The sequence below is a fragment of the Tympanuchus pallidicinctus genome, unplaced genomic scaffold (assembly GCF_026119805.1).
Source record: "Tympanuchus pallidicinctus isolate F22 unplaced genomic scaffold, pur_lepc_1.0 scaffold18, whole genome shotgun sequence".
NCBI classification, from domain to species: domain Eukaryota; kingdom Metazoa; phylum Chordata; class Aves; order Galliformes; family Phasianidae; genus Tympanuchus; species Tympanuchus pallidicinctus.
The window spans coordinates 13607999-13620923 of record NW_026294699.1 but is presented as its reverse complement, the minus strand read 5'-3'; the positions used below and the strand labels follow the sequence as shown (position 1 = coordinate 13620923).

Sequence of the window (12925 nt, the reverse complement as noted above, 5' to 3'; positions counted from 1 at the left end):
GGAAAGGGCAACAGAAATATTCTTCCAAAATTTGAAATATGAAAACTTGTTGACAAGAAATATAGGTTGGCTGACAAGCAGTATACATAGGGCAGTGATCCCAGATAGATTATGTTTGTTGTTTTGTTTTGTTTTTTTACCTAAACAGCAGAAGATGTGAGGCACTGTGAGCATGTCAACCGTGTGCATTCATGTGGTTGTTACTTGTGCCTGGGGTTACAGTGCAAGGCAGGGAAGAATCTGTCTCCAGGCTCATCCTGGGAAGATGTGAGGTGCAATGCCAAACCCTGCCTTTTCTTCAGACGCTGGAGATGTGAGCAGGGAAGGAGTCTGTTGTCCCCAAAGCACACCTGTCCTTGTAAAGCATGTTTGCTGCTCACTCTGTAGCTGAAGCAGTCTTCCTTGCCCTCTGCAAGGACACCCTCATCTCTGTCTCTCATCACTTCAGGAAGCGTGTTTCTTCCTTGGGTTTCTCTTTGGGCGCACAGGGGCTGATGAGCTGATGTGATGTGACAGTATAGCTACAACTGCAGAAAATACAGGAAGAATGGCACATTTTTTCAGGGTAGGCTCCATCCTGTTCTAACATTTTCTTGGCATGTTAGTCATTAATGGTTCTTGTGTTGTTGTAACTGACTTTTTGATGTGGAGGTTTGCTAGAGGAAGCACGATAGAGCATAGTGGGATACTGGAAAAGAAGTGGGGCAGGGAAATCTTACGTTTTTAAGAATGGTAAAGTCCAGCATGAGAATGCATGCTCAAGATAAGGCATCACAGTAAAGGTAACAGCTTCCAGTAACCTGATAATGTTAAAAACATTGGGAATGTGACATTCACTTGTGTCCTGAACAGCCACCTTGTAGAGGAGGGCACGCTCATCCAGCTGAGGATTGATGCACAGGCTTCTCCAGTTTTCTTAATGGGTGCATGACCTTTCATGAGCTTTCTGCAAGGGTCAGCTTCTTCCAGCCTTTCAGACCTTGTCATCTACAGGAGAATAGAGGAGCTTTGATCTGTGCTTGTCTGTGCATAAACAAGCATAGAAAATGCAGGGGAGATTAATATGGACCAGTGTTTCTAAGCGTTTGGTTGTCATCTCAGCTGTTGATCAGACTCTTCCTCAATTTCTATGTAGACATGACCCCAGAGCACGAAGATAATTAGACTTGGTGAAGCTGATAACACTCCTGCAAAAACCCAAGGCTGAGACTCCTTGTCTCTGCCAAAGAAAATCAATATTTTCATTCTTCCATCACCTCATTGCTCTGTTTAGAAACACCAAGCCTACATTATGCTGAAACTTATGCACATAATTAAGGCTTTGGGACTTTGGAGGTGTTTTCTCCATAATTTGATTGAAGGAAAAGGGTGGCAGGGGTTTTGTTTTTATGGTTTTCTACAGCCTCAATAGAAAAGAATAAAACTAAAAACTTAAGTGAAAAGGATCGACCCGTAGACCTGGCAGCCATCCATGCCCCACAGAAGTCAAAGTCCTGTGCAAGTATTTCCACCCACTCTTTAACTAGGAGGTCAACGCAGGAGTTCCAGTTTAACCAACAAAAAAGGCACTAAAAGATCCCGTATGAAACCAGGGTAGCTTCTCCACAAAGAAATTCAGGAACAGTCAAACTGGGCTCACTGATGCACCTCTGCAAGAAGAGTAGTATCCTCCATAAAAAGAGAATCATAAACTATACTTAACCGCTTAATTTAGCTATATTTAGTTGCTGGCACATTTGAGTGAACTACTTTTTTGGGGCTATAGATACCTGATGTTCTCTGTTGCTTAACAGATTAAGGGAAACACCGGGAAAGGTTTTGTTCTCATGCTGTGCAGCATCTCCCACTTTTGGGATGTAGGGGAGTGCAGGTTTATAGGGTTTTGGCAGCAGTAGAAACCTTGCCCTGGCTTTGGGTTATTGCCATGGAGTGTGCCTGTGTTTTCCTCACTGCTCAGAGGGCCCTCATCCTTACAAGCAAGTGAAATTCCTTCCACTGGCACAGATGAGATAGGTCAGAGCAACATAAAATCGTACCTGAAGCTTCAGAAGAAATGTGGGTAAGGGCTAGAGCTAAGCAGCTTGGCTTGGCCAGATACAATGGCTGTGGTGCTGTTCAGACCCAGGCGTAATCTCCATCAATATCTGTGATATAAACACAAATCTCTGTTTTTGCTCAACAGTGTTTTCTGAGCAGCGCTGGAATTGAGAGTAAAAGCAATTATTCACAAAGTAGGAAGGCAGTACTTAACCTAATAGCTTTTACTACAGGTGGTGCCTAGTACAGAGAACAGAGTAATGACTGCACTGCACATTAAGCAGCCGTCTGAGCTGCAACTGCACACACAGCAAATGTATCTTAAACAATTTCACACGAAGGGAGCCAGCTTCCTTGGAAGGAAAGTGCCAAAGACAATGCTGACACCAATAGCAGCCAGGGGTAGGAGTATTCCTGGGTGCTCAGAGCAAAGGAGGCTTTAGGAAAAACTTTGAGCAAAGAGAGTTTGTATCTTATCTATATTCATCCTTGGTTCCACTTGCTTGCAGTGTTCTCTGTCTTACAAAGGAGATCAGCTTTTGTGGGGACAGCTGGGACTGGGATGGCTTATTGTCAAGTCCCAAATGTCAATGACTAATGCTGATTTACATGCAGATTGCCTCTCAGCTTTATTTTATTTGGTTACTTATTTCTCAGAAATGCTGTCATTTGCTTCTGAGGAACAAATCAATGAGAGGGCAATAAAGAAAATGTAATCTTATTGGCAATTCAGGAAAAAAAAAGAAAAAAGAAAAAAGAAGACGAGATGAACATTTCAGCAAACACGAAACTGCTGGTAGTTTTCCCATTCAGGTGTTTGCCAGATGTCAGTCTATTTGAGAAGAATGCATGTTGTGCTACATCCAGAGCTGCAGTCAAGCTCAGACCCTGCTCTGTCTCTGTTGTTAGCTTTGAAGCTCTCCGCTGTTGGTCTGAACCAAGAATGTCCCATCAGCTCTGCTCCCTCCCAGCTAAAGAAATGAGCTCCTGTAGCTCTCACCATCTGGCTGTCAGCAGAAAAGGATTTTCTTTCAATGGGAATGTCATCTTTCCAGGGTGTTCCGAATTGTATCCACTTTAGTGACAAAATTAAGGTATTGTAGGCAGCCCATCCCTGCATTCGATGCTTTAATTAGGTTCGTTATTTCCCTGTCCTCCTCAGCCTGGGCCCATCGTCTGCTCTCTAATGCTGGGGGCTCTGTGCTCTTTGTCTTTACAGTGGCTTTGCAGTCCTTCCTCCTGCTGTATGAAATGTCTTTGTTAATGGTGATAAATTAGAGTCAGAAAGATAGCAACCTGGTATTTTTGCAGATTTTGTGTTGAGTTTGGAACTTTGTGTTTTGGAAGCTAATGACTAAACAGTGATGAGAAAGTTGGAGGTGTGGCCATTGAAAATGAACTGTGATGCTCCACCAGACTTACTTTGCATAGTAGTTTCCAAAATGCAATTGCACTGCCATCAGTCCATGTTCACATTTCACCCTGGGTGACTTGAATGGGAATTTGGTCCCCAAACCATCCAGAAGTGGCAAACTGCATTCCAGAAGAAAATGGATTTGCACGAATGAGGCATAGATTCAATGTCAGGAGATCTGGTTTTGGTTTGCAGCATGCTGGCACACCTCCAGCTGTGGGGTCAGCTTTACCCCAGCTGTTAAAGATGAGCGGGCACACAGAGCCTCGGGTCCCCATGTCCAGCTCCTTGCTGAGCTCAGCCCTGTGTGTGTGTTGGTGGTACCAGCCGTGAAACCGTGCTGATAAAAGGCCTGCTGCATTGATGGTTACCTGAATGTAAAATCCTGAAGCTACAAAGGCTGTTTAGACTGGGACAAACACTTAACGCTTAGGATTTATTGGAGCCAATTACTGGATGCACAGCCCTAGTGTGAATTCAGGAGTTAGGGGATTTATAAACACGACAGATAAAAGCATGGAGGGACAACCCAGTGTTTGTGGATTTGTAGCCAAACTGCTCTGACGTTTATCCTTCTCATTGTGATTTGGGACAGACATGGGAAATGATCGCTGGCTGATGGTGACTCTGCAAATCGCTTTCTAATGGTGATGAAAATCTTTTATTAAAGATTTACGTAGAGTGAGGGACCAGGTGACAACTTCTGGTGCCGAGTGAATGTGCTTCAGAACAAATGAACGTTTCTAATGATGTGAACGTTCTTTCTTGAGAATTTGTAATAGTTAGAGGATCCTTCTCATTACAGTCAGATATCTAACAACTAATTACTCTGTTGGGCTGCATTCTGCTAGCGAAAGAAATGCAGCAACAAATTTATTTACCTATTAAATTCTTTATGTGTCTATTACTGCTACCAGTCTGTGGCTCCTCAGAAATATAGACTCTTATTGATGGGATCCCAGATGCTAACTAGAATTTAATTTAGTTAAATGGTTTAAGCTACAGATTGTCTTTTTCCACAGTTGTGCACAAACAGAATGCAAGAAAGCCATCATCAGTTGCCTGGGCTAATTTCTTTTTCTTCCTTGCACCCTTCTTTCTTTGCATTGTAAATACAAAATATTTACAATTGTTTATGTAAAATACTGCTTTTTTTGAGTCAAGAAATCTGCTCCCTATGAGGAAAAGCCATAAAGTTGCTGTCAGTGCTGTCGCTCCAGTTGTGACTGTCCAGTGGTTGTAAGACACTGCATCTGGCTCTACTTATCTTTTTAGTAGATTACACTAAAGTGAATCCTTAAGGCTAAACCCTCTAATTTACTGAAACACATGCACATAAAATTACAGCTGTCTCACAAAAGCTTTCATTGATTTGAACAGAGCTGGGATTCATTTAAGTGGTTATAAAACTAAGATAAGCAAACTTTTTTCAAAACCAGCAGAAAAATAATGCAGCAAAACACCAAAACCCAAACAGAGCTAATTACTGGTTTATTGATTGGCTCATCAGCACCTTATTCTTTACCTGTGTGTCCACTGACACCATTTCTCCTGGGTTCCTTGGATCTGTGTGCACCTCGGTCCCACATGGAGGGAAGAATTTGTCAGGAAAATAGGGCGTTTGTGGAGGTAAAGACACAGTTTTGCTCTTAAAAGTGAATACTTATATTGTGTAATGTTCATCTCTCTGAAAGCCAACTGCCTAAAATTTGGCTGTCTGAAGCTGAAGGCAGGGCAGCCCCGGGTTGTCTGCTAAGGACAAAGAGAACCTAGAGGAAAAAAGCAAGAAAGATGATTATTTTCAGGCAGCTTATGTCATCTAAAGATCTAGGACGTAGCCTTGTGTGCAGCTCTGGGGACCTATGTGAAAGAGGGAGGAGAAGAAGGCAGTTTTCCATGAAGACTCAGATGGGTGTGCTCAGCTGTCCTCCCAGGAGCGAGAGTTGTGTTGCCCAGCTCAGGGCATTCGGTGCTCCTCTAAAGTTGGCTACATGTTGGTAATTTCATCACTGTTCAAGGCAGCTTGGGGTGTTTCAGAACAGCCCTTAGGGTGGTGTTCTTCTGCATCAGAAATGTTTGAGAAAGCCACGGAAATCACAGAGAGAAAATTAATCTGTTGGTTTTCTAAGGAGATGGTATCATGTTGGCAGAAGGTGGTGCTGTTACCTGACGTTGCTGCAGATAACTAACTGCCATGTCATGGAACAAAACCCATGACTCGAAAAAAGATGTTTTTTTCCTGCAGCCATAGGTGTGCTACATAAATAGTTACAGATGAGGTTTCCCAGTCCCTGAGATATAATGAATATAATCTTAATTAGAAAACAGACAACCGGGCCAACGTTTCTTCCAACAGAAAGCAGGATATGGGGTGAATAGTGATGGCACAGAAGTAATTGCCTCTGCACGATGGCTTTCCGATGGGGTGGCTGATTTCACCCAGAAGCACGGGGTCCCATGGGTCATACGAGCTGGTCATAAAAGCAGAAAGCAAAAGATGTGTGATACAAGGGATGGCTGGGAGTTTCAGAATGCCTTTTGAGAGTGGTATGCTTTCACACTCAGAAGTCAGGAGAGAAAACCCAGAGAGAGGTTTGGGTTGGAAAAAGCTCTTCTGATTTCTGTCTTCTGCGAGCATGAGGCAGTCAGGTGGCACGTGGTGCTGGGTTGGGTGTGTGGAGCAATTCACACACGTGGCACACATCACTTCAGGGCTCTTCAGAAATATCTCACATCCTGTTGACAAGAAAGGAGACGATTTGTAGCTAATGATACACCGATAACACGAGGCTCGTTCTGAGCCTTTAGAATACACATAGATTGTATTTTCAAGCTCTGTGTTATCATCATAAAAGCCAGAAACTTCTTTTGTGTTTAATGAAAGATTAATGATTTTTGCCTGTTTCTGTGCCTGTAGAGAGCTCAGTCAAGGTTGTGGTTATGATTTATGGCATTGGAGCAGAACGTGCGTGCAAATAGAAATCGTTATGTTGTTTCCTATAATTCAGGTTAACTAAGGAATTAGAAACTGTGACAATTAAAAGCTTTATCTATTTCTGAGTTAGAATTTGGGCTCTTGGTAACCCTGTGCTGTTACCATCCTTGGACCTACTGAAAGTTCCTGATTCAGAAAATGTTTGAAGTGATGAAAGCTCCTGAATTGTCTGACTGTTGTGTAGCAGCTGGAGTATCAACCTGTGTTCCTGAGTGTTGTGATGAATTCTTATATTCAGGAGCTTTGGAATGTCTAGATATACATCAAACTTTTTGAGTGTTGGCTGGAAATGGGACCAAGTATCAAACCTTTTAAAAATCTCTTTACCCATTGCTCAATCCTCAGTAATTTAATCTTGTTTTAAACATAAGCATTTCTAATGAGGAAAATGCTTCATTCATACTAGGAGAGAAGATGGAGCAGTGGAAAAAAAACCAAAGTCCAGGTCATGGAATAGGTATGTCAGGATTTGTGCTCCCTGCTGAATTGCCTCAACAAAGAGAGCAGCAGTGCATCGTGAAGGGCTGGAAATGTGTGTGTGCCTGGTACAGGGGGGGCTGTGATATGATATGCAGTGTTCAGAGCTGGGCAGGTTGGGCTCTACATTTCAGAGATCAATTTGCATCGTTGCATTTTGGGCCATATCTTCAAACTCCAGAAAGCTCAACTTTGATTCTCTTGCTAGAGCAGCTCTGTGGAGGGGCACATAGCCCACAAGTACCTGAATTTAGGTTGGGAAGGTGCCCAGCTCTCCGGATTTGGCTTTTAGAGACCAGAGACCACTGTGCCATCCCTTCAGAGGAGAGAGACAGAACCGGTCAGATGCCATTTAAGATACAATTCAGTGTGAGAGTTAAAGGCTCTTGCAGGATTTTCAGACCTTGAGCATAAGTCTGCTTGCTTTTTTTTTGCTTTTTTTTTTTTTCCCCCAATTGGATTTCACGGTTGAAACTTGGTGTAAGAATTGCGAGGCTAGGGAGCAAATAGCTTTTTATGGAGATTTGAATTACATTTTACACTTGAAAAATCAGCCTGAGCAGCAAGTGGAAGGGCCTGGCTCTCTGTCTGTGCCCCAGTCCTGCTGCTGGCCGCCTGCACAGGGCAGCGCTGGGTGGGGAAGAGAAAGGGAAAAGGAGAGGGAAAAGGAGCACCATGGAGGGGTGGTTGCTTCCTCCTCTGAAGCCCTCCATAGCAGCCACTGACAGAGTTTGTGGGGACTTAGTGATGGATAGATGGAGTGGTTGGCAGCCCTGCCCATGGCAGGGGTTGGAACAGGCTGCTCTTCGAGGTGCCCTCCAACCCAAGCTGTTCTGTGAGGTTAGCTTTGTTTGCCTTCCATCAAGTGATACAGAGAGGAGAGGTGGTTGCTGCTACTTTCTGGATGGCTGCCATCAATGCAGTAACGGGTCATTTGCTTCACCTCAAGTCTCCTCTGCTGACAAATACCACTGCCACTTCAGTAGAATATTTAAGGCCATTAATCCTTACTATTCATCTGATCATGGTGATGTGGACCACGTCCTTCTGTACGTAAAATCCAGCAGTTTTCTGCAGGATTGCAGGCAGTCTGCAGAGCTTCCCGTGCTGAGAAGTGTATCTTTATTTGATTCTGTGATGAACATCTACTGCAGAGATTAGCAAAATTAGCTGTCAGTCAGGTTGTGAAGGGTTCACAAAGTGGAAACCTACTTTTGGTTATGCTGTGAGCATTGGTGGGAAACAGAAAATGAGTCCAGTGGTGGCGTGATCTGACCCTGTAACCGCTGCTACTCAGGTGCGTTCTGTTGGTGCCATTGGAAGCTGTTGTCAGCAACAATCTTTTTGTTTTCACTATTTTTTAGGTGTGAATTGCTGAAAAGCAAACCTTTCCCACAACTAATAGTATTTGCTAATTACCTGTGAAAAAGCAATTATCTCCTGGTGATGCAATTCTTTGGGAAGGCTTTTTTTTTTTTTTTTTTTAAATGCATAATTGGTAAAGAGGGAAGGAATCTCTTCTACAGAGGTTGTTTTCAGAAAAAGCTTCTCAAATATTGTACCTGATGTATCACGTTAGACACATCAGATCGGGTTGCATCAGCAGTGTTGCGTTACGTTACATCACCGAGGTAATGTGCTGTGACAGATTTGCAGTGCAATGTGTCAGCTGGAAAATAGGGAAAGATGTGATTTCCCCAACAAAATACTCCTTAAGCTTTATGGCATTTTCCCCTCCTCCAAGGAAAGAAATGGTTGCTCAGGCGTTGGGGTGTTTCTGAAAAGACTCCGTTACGTTCAGAACAATTTGAAGCTGTTTTGTTGTTGCTATTTTATTTCTCAGTGGATAATTATCTAATCTGGAAAGAAAGATATCTTGTTGTATTTCCGTTACCATTTTATAATTTATCTGCGTCCCCAAACATTCAGCAAAGTGAAGGGGCAGTTTCTAGGAGGAGGAATTCAGCTGACAAGGTGAGGCATCCCGGCAGAAGACTTGGCTGTGGTCCTGCTGGGACGCCAGAGCAGGGCAGGAGGGAATGGATGCTGGATGCACTTTAGCTGTAGCTTTGGAGCTAGAGAGGGCAGAGCAGCAGCGACGAAGGAGGTACACTGTTAAAGTGGGAACTATGGAATCGATGTGAAAACAAAAATCCAAATATTTTGAGCACCTCTTCACCCCCTACGTTGTCAGATATAAAGGCTAGTATGTGTTCTTTTTAGCCATCCTTCATCATGAGCTACTCAAAGCTGTCCGATATTAAGTTCCTCTCATGCATTAAGCTTCACTAAAACCGAACCAATATACAGAGAAGTGCTATGCGATAACGGTGAAGATATCCTCACCGAGCTGTGGAGGGTAAAACCCCAAGCTGCTTTGAGCTTTGTATGTACTCAGATACAAAGGATTGAGATGTTTGCTCTCATTTTAGTGAGCTCTTGTGACTCGGTACATTTGGCACTTCAGGGTTCAGAATAGCCACTTGTTTCCTACAAAGCAATGCCCTCAGCTGTGTTACTATTTGGTTGCTCGTTAGGGTCCCATTTAGATCTTTCTATTGCTGTGCAAATATGCCTTCGTTTCACAGCAACTTGCCTAATGCTGCTTTGTTTGACATTCTTTGTTGGAAGGATCAGGGTTCTGGTGCACTCAGAAAGGAATCGGCTAAGTAAATCTGTAATAGCATCGTTGTTTAAACAGCGCCTTGGATCGCTAGAAGTAAAATTAAAAATGTTGGTTATGCACCTATGGATGCCTTTCATTTTCAGTTCAATAGTTCTCTTACAAAGGGCGTCAGTTGTGTGGGAAACAGTTACCTGCCGTTTTTGCTTACTTTGATTTAGCACTTAAGGACAATACTGAGATTTTACAGCCGGTCTTGAGTGAGGTGAAGTGCATAATCGCTGTGCCCTGGGAACAGCCTGGGAAATGAATTATGGGTGGGCAATTGCTGATCTTTCCCTGCCAACCTCCACTTCTGCTTGCTCTAAGCACGTGTTAAGAACATTAAGAATAAAAAGGTATTAAAAAGGTATTGAGGAGCCCAACATCCAAACATGCTTACGATGTTTCTTTCAGGAATACGCAAAGTAGGCCTCTCACGTTCCTTGAAAATAAGAGCTGTATGTCAGTTCACCTTCAAACTCTGCAAAGTGTTAGGTGCCCTATTGTACCCACATGCTTCAAATGAAGGGGCATCTTGGTGCTTCTGCCACTTGCTTCCCATCAAAACACTGATGTCCCACCTCCCATATTGCGTACGTTGTTCGGATCGATAAAAAAGCAGCACAGTCTTAAGCCAGCTATTAACCTTGCCCTCTATATACAAGTTGGTATTAGCTGCCACTAACCTTTATCCTGCATTCTGAACCCCTACTCTAAGCCTTTTTCCTTAAACCTGTTATTAAGTCTGCCTTTCATGTCTAAACCTGGTGCAGTCGTGCAATTAATTGCTTTACTTAACATGCAAGGTTATAAGTGATCTCTATGATTCCACTGACGTTAAAGAAATAAATGAAGCTGAAGTGATTTTCATTACAAGGTGATCTTTGTGCAGTCTCTGGTTGGTGGGACCAGCAGCAGATGTGTATTGCAGAATTAACATTAAGAGTAATAACTGCCATTGCTCCACAATGGCAGGATACACAAGAACCTGCACGAGTCTTGTGCTTCATTTTATACTTTGAAAGAGCTCCTCAGTCACACAGTCAGGACCTCCTTTTGTGCTCTTCTTTCCTTCTGGTTGCAAACAGCGTCTGCTTTTCCTGTGGTGTTCTGGGAAGTAGAGAAGTTCAAGCAAATGCTTGCAACGAGCAAGAGAGAATTTTCCTACTACAGTGGGAAGAGTAACCCCAGTTGTTCAGTTCCTGGGTTTTAGCCTTTTCTGCTGATGAATTCAGAGGAACGTGAGTTTGGATGTTTTGTCAGGTCAAACCAGACTTGTCTCATGATGAGACTGAGAGAAGTGCTCCCAATGGCTTGGAAGTAGAAGTAAGGAACTTGGTGACACTTGTTGGTAAGTGCCTGATGCAGTAGCATCCCTGCCCAGAAAGGCACGGCTCCCTGAACAGGGAAGGCTGGTAATTCTGTTCGTTGCTCAGTGAGAGGTAAAATTTCACATGATTTTTAGAAAAAAACTTGTAGTGATCCAGAAAAGCAGGTGGCTAAAAAACGAGTAAGGTTTCTGCAGGAGCTTTAGGGTGAGGTTTAAGGTTCACTTCTGGCTAGATCTAGAGAAGATGTGATCGATAGGTATGCCAGGACAGAGCAGAGGGGTTCAAAAAGCTTGGGGATAAGGCTGAATTCCAGGGTTTCGGGGCAGATATTGTATCCAAGTGAAGCTTGTAATAGCAGTGCCAGGAGCATGATGGAAAACCACTCCATCTACTCATTCTGCTTCAGGAAGACGGTGTTCTTTCTTAGTCATGCAATAGGCATACAGGAAAGCAGCAAAAGACTCCTGCAGACAGAATAGCTGCTGACAAAGCTGCAAGAAACCACCTTTAGAGATGAGCAAAGAAACATACAAGGTGGGGAAAAGGGGATGAAGAGATTAGCGAAAATAGGAATTGTCTACCAGGGTTGGAAATATTAACGTGAAGAACAGAGCACAGCAGTGCTCCCTCCTTGGAGAGGTTGCTGAATCTTTGCATTGGTAATTTGCTTGCTTGAAAGTTCTCCCAGGCTTCTAGGGAGGAGAGGCAGATGTATTCTCGCAAGGCAATCAGTGTTTGTGTAATTTTACCTCTGTGTCCTGAGCTGTGGAGGTACTGGGGGTGAAGCCTCAGGGCTCCTACACAGAAAATACCGAAACTTAACATCAAAGAGAGCTCGTTTCCAACCATTGTATCTTCGTTAAGTAGCACATCAGTAGGAGGGCAAAATAACAGTTGCTCTAGGCCTAGAGAAGCTTTTGCATTGCTGCCACCCCAATTATTTCCTTTTTTTACACATTCTCAGCAATCTTTTGCCTCTGTAATTACAGCACTGAACACTGCAGCTATTAGATACAGTCACTAGACTTTTAACAAGCCATCATTATTTGCACTCGGAATCTTACAATTTAAAAACAGTGTCTTTGAGAACGGTGTAACTTCTTTCTCCTTTACAATAACTGCACAGACTCGTGCATGGACATGTGTGTCTAAAAGCTGGTTGCTGCCAGGGGCTTTGATAAGGAGCAGCAAAGAAGCCACGAATAGAGCTGTAGAATTATGACCTTGATTCATATATTCTGGTTACATTATTAGTAGCATCTCAAGATTGGGAAGATAATTGCCAAATAATATCTGCAATTGCCAAGTATCTGCAGCCGTTGAGGTCTTGTGTTGATGTCAGAACAGCGATGTATCATTTGTTTGGAAACCCAGAGAAGTCAGGAGGCAGGTGGAGAGGATCTGCCTTTTCCCAGCTCCCCCTCTCTCTGGCAGTTTCTTTGCTCTGAAAATACTGCTGAATACTAAAAAGAGGTTGTGTTGTGTACAGCCAGGTGAGCAGGGCCGTGGGTGACCTGATCAGCCCATGGATTTCTGTGCTAACCCCAGGTGGTCAGGCAGAGCAGACATTTCAAAACTTATCCAGCTCTTGTCTTACTGTCTTTGAATTTGCATAATTAAAAGTGAATTGCTTGCTGTATTTTAATATATGCAGTGAAAATGCATGAAAAGCTGAAGAATTACAGCAATCCAATAATTCATGTCATGTTCCATTCAGAATTACAGCTTTCCAGTGCCAGCTCAAACACCGAGGAATCCCTGCCACCATAAAACTATAATTGCTGAATTAATAACAGCGGGTTCTGGAGAGTGACTGCAAGACTCTCTGACCCAGGTAATGGAAACACTCATGTTAAAGTGAAGTTGATACATTTGACTTAATCTATGTAATATCAGTCCCTGGTACTAAAGAACATTGCTTTTCCATCCCATAAGAAAGCTGCTGTGGTACCCTTCTGCTTTAGCTTGAGCTACCTGCATTTGTTAGCCACTGGGAACTAGAAATC

At 43.2% G+C, this 12925-nt stretch overlaps 2 long non-coding RNA genes across 4 annotated transcripts in view; one reads left to right on the top strand and one right to left on the bottom strand.

Moving 5' to 3' along the window:
* LOC128079192 (uncharacterized) overlaps positions 1–12925 on the top strand; it is a 200817-nt gene that overhangs the window by 177670 nt on the left and 10222 nt on the right. Inside the window, exon 7 of the long non-coding RNA XR_008206016.1 lies at positions 12637–12753. This is a non-coding gene — a long non-coding RNA (uncharacterized LOC128079192). The remainder of the gene's footprint in view (positions 1–12636; positions 12754–12925) is intronic.
* LOC128079190 (uncharacterized) overlaps positions 4523–12925 on the bottom strand; it is a 152547-nt gene continuing 144144 nt past the window's right edge. For all 3 annotated transcript variants that reach the window (XR_008206013.1, XR_008206014.1, XR_008206012.1), the window contains one exon: positions 4523–6187. This is a non-coding gene — a long non-coding RNA (uncharacterized LOC128079190). The remainder of the gene's footprint in view (positions 6188–12925) is intronic.